The 4102-nt window shown below is 39.5% G+C and overlaps 1 pseudogene; it reads left to right on the top strand.

Moving 5' to 3' along the window:
• Positions 1-230: 230 nt before the first annotated feature.
• LOC124790393 lies at positions 231-348 on the top strand (annotated as a pseudogene).
• Positions 349-4102: the final 3754 nt, after the last annotated feature.

Below are 4102 nucleotides of genomic sequence, written 5' to 3'. Positions count from 1 at the left end.
TTCATCTTCATCTACATTCTCTTCCATTTCTATAATATTGTACTCAAGAACATCGCCCTTGTATAGACTCTCTATATACTCCTTCCATCTTTCTGCTTTCCCTTCTTTGCTTAGAACTGGGTTTCCATCTGAGCTCTTATCCATCCCTATATTGACCGACCAAATACAACAGGCATGTATGCGTGCTCGCATTCAACATTGTTATTAATGCACCAGCCTTTCGCATTTGCGCCAACGGCCTTGCCATAGTGGTAACACCGGTTCCCGTCAGATAACCGAAGTTAAGCGCTGTCGGACTGGGCTAGCACTTGGATAGGTAACCATTCGGTCTGCCGAGCGCTGTTGGCAAGCTGAGTGCACTCAGACATTGTGAGGCAAACTGAGGAGCTACTTGAGTGAGAAGTAGCGGCTCCGGTCTCGGAAAATGACATATGGCCGGGAGAGCGGTGTGCCAACCATATGCCCCTCCATATCCGCATCCGGTGACGCCTTTGGGGAAAGGATGACACCGCGGCCGGTAGGTACCGTTGGGTCTTCACGGCGTGGAGGAGATTTTACTCTTTCGCACTTGCAATGGCTCATCTCACGCTTTCATTAACCTGCCATCTTGCAATGTAATCCAAATTTTGCATATAACACCTAAAGGTAGCTTACTCAATATTCTGGAAGAGTTCGAAATCTACACACATGCACACAAATATCCACAACAAATACTCAACGAGCAGTTAGATCTAAAACATAAACACTATACAGAAAACTTTATTCTAATCATCGATCATGAAAAAGGATAAACAATCAAAGACATAAGCTAAGCCAAACCAGTCACACATTCACAGATAAAAATGAACACGGTAACTAAGGGAAATCGGTAAGTAACTGCTCTGATGTAAACTTATAACAACGTTGGTTAAACGTCAAACAAAAAAATTTTCACACACAACAAATAAAATTCAGGCTATAATTCCAACAAATATAGTCTATGAAAGCTACGTCATAAAATAACTTTAAAAGACGTAATAAAAACGCTTAGGTGACTAACCAGCGATGTTATAGGTAAGTTAAGAATTCCATAAATGTATGGTTGTCAATCTCATATATGACAAGTACGCTACCGTCTGCCCTAGAAAATAGTATATAATAAAACCATTAGTTTCAGATCGCCTGATGGTGACAATAGTGCTGAAACAGGCTTGTCGTGATTAAATAAACATCTTAAAAAAAGAAGCAGCTTTTTGGACTTAATTCGTAATGTCTTTACACGACTTATATCGAGCTGCGAGCCCATTGGAAACAAAATCACTCACATATGTTCAACGTAGATAAATGTATACCGATAATTCCATTGCTCTACATCATTTTTCGGTGTTGCAGTTTGTTTCCGTCAGTGTATATGTAAAGCAAAACGAGATCACGGACTAAAGCGTAACAAAACACGCAAAGAGCGAACTGTGGCGACAAACTAGCTGGCACCTGATGCGGCAACACTGCAAGGTCAGCAGCGACCTTGTGCAATCTACTTTCTCGAGGGCGACTATAATGAAATGAAATAAAATGTCGTGTGGCTAGGGCATCCCGTCGGGTAGACCGTTCCACTTATCGCCAAAGGTGTCAGATAGTTCGGAAACAGAAACCATTCATATCAAGCGTATGATCAACTCCCCTAAGTCTCCTAGTTACCAATGATATGACTATTTTTATGTTATCAACACTCATCTGCTTCTTTACTTAGTAATTTCCTCATTTCCTAAAATTCGTAACGTACATAGTTGTACTAAATCCATCTACAAATTCCTGGAGGCATTCCTAATTATACTAATTTACTGAAACGTGTTTGGTTACGTGAGCGCATAATCTTTCGTGGCATTCACGAGACTTCAACTACGTATTTATCGGAATTTCGAGAATTCAGGAACGCAGTAGAGCATTGGACGTTCATTTCAATTATTTCTGCATTAGCAGGCGCGTTTGCGGTGGTGGAACGTAGCCTGTATTACGCGGCGGGATTTCCGCTGCTTGGGAATTGTTTGTTACGAGGCATTTCATTAGGCATAAAGGGGAGGGCCGAAACTGGCGGCGCCCTCTGCTCAGCGGGCTGCTGCTAACCAATGGCGGAGGGATTCCCTTTATGGCGCTAGAGCTCCTCAGTTTTCAGGCCTAATTAAAGAGCGGAGAAAATCTGCTTTCCTTAAAAATAGAAGCCTATGTGTGCTCGAGATTTTTAAATGAGTAAGCTCAGTAGCTTGTGTAGTACGTCCATTGCAGGTCTACATCTACATGAGTACACTCCAGTTCACACTTGAGTGCTTGGCGGAGGGTTCTGCGAACCACATTTAGACTATTTCTAACAGCGCGTGGAAAAAATGATCACTTAAATCTTTCTGTACGAGCTCTTATTCCTCTTCTTTTATTATGATGGTCGTTTATCCGTATCTAAGTTGGCGAATGTAAAATTTATTCACATTCAGAGGAGAAAGATGGTGATAGAAATTTTGTGAAAAGGTCTCGCCGCAACGCAAAGGACCTTTGTTTTACGACTGCCACCCCAACCCTTGTGTTATATTCGTGACACTTTCTGCCCCATTTCGCAATAATACATAACTGACTGCGCTTCTTTGGATTTCTTCAATGCTCTCCGTGAATCCTGTCTGGTAAGGATCCCAAACAGCACAACAACAGTCTAACAGAGAACGAATTAGCGAGATGTAAGCGGTCGCTTTCGTAGATCTGTTGCGTACTATAAATTTTCTGGCAATAAAACGCAGTCTGTGATATACCTTCACTACAATTTAAGTTGTTAATAATTGTGCTTCCTAGGTATTTAGTTGAACTGACAACCTTTAAATTTCTGTGATTTATCGCGTAACCGAAATTTAACGGATTTACTTTTCTATACATGTGGATGACCTCGCACTTTTCATTATTCAGATTAGATTAGTACTTTTTCCATAGATCATGAATACGACACTTCGTAATGATGTGGAACGTGTCAGGTTAATAAAAGGTGTCTATACAAGATATTACATTACATAAAATGTTACATGTCACTTAATATTTTAAATTTTTTTTTGTGGGGTTTGGGGAAAATACCCACTTACTGTATCCAAAAATTCATCTAATGAGTAGAAGAAGTTGCCATTAAGAAATTCTTTTAATTTCCTTTTAAATGCTATATGGCTATCTGTCAGACTTTTGATGCTGTTAGGTAAGTGACCAAAGACTTTTGTGGCAGCATAATTTACCCCCTTCTGAGCCAAAGTTAGATTTGACCCTGAGTAGTGAAGATAATCCTTTCTCCTAGTGTTGTAGCCATGTACACTGCTATTACTTCTGAATTCGTTCGGATTGTTAATACCAAATTTCATAAGTGAATATATATTGTGAGGCTACAGTGAGGATCTCTAGCTCTTCAAATAAGTGTCTGCAGGATGATCTTGGATGAGCTCCAGCAATTATTCTGATTACACGCTTTTGTGAAATGAACACTCTTTTACTCAATGATGAGCTTTTTTTCTTCCAGTTAGGTATGATTTAAACCATTTTAGCACTGTCCCATTCATACAACAGTACTTGAGCTTATCTAGAAGTATTCCATGATTTACACAATCAAAAGCCTTTGATAGATCACAAAAAATCCCAACAGGTGACTTCCGGTTACTCAGAGCATTTAATATTTCATTAGTGAAAGTATATATAGCATTTTCCGTTGAAAAACCCTTCTGGAAACCAAACTGACATTTTGTTAAAACTTTATTTTTACTAATGTGTGAAGCTACTCCACAATACATTACTTTTTCAAGAATTTTAGATAAGGCAGTCAGAAGAGATATTGGGCGGTAGTTGTTGACGTTAGACGTATCCCCCTTTTTTATGCAGTGGTTTAACAATGGCATACTTCAGTCTATCTGGAAAAATACCCTGCTTCAGAGAGCTATTACATATGTGGCTAAGAATCCCACTTATTTATTGGGAACAAACTTTTATTATCCTGCTGGAAATGCCATTAATTCCATGTGAGCTTTTATTCTTGAGAGAGTTTATTATCTTCCTAATTTCGGAAGGAGAGGTGGGTCGAATTTCAATTGTATCAAATGGAGTGGGTAAG

The sequence above is a fragment of the Schistocerca piceifrons genome, chromosome 3, assembly GCF_021461385.2.
Source record: "Schistocerca piceifrons isolate TAMUIC-IGC-003096 chromosome 3, iqSchPice1.1, whole genome shotgun sequence".
Classification (NCBI taxonomy): Eukaryota; Metazoa; Arthropoda; class Insecta; order Orthoptera; family Acrididae; genus Schistocerca; species Schistocerca piceifrons.
Note: the sequence above shows the minus strand (reverse complement) of the source record. Positions and strands in the feature narration are given on the sequence as shown.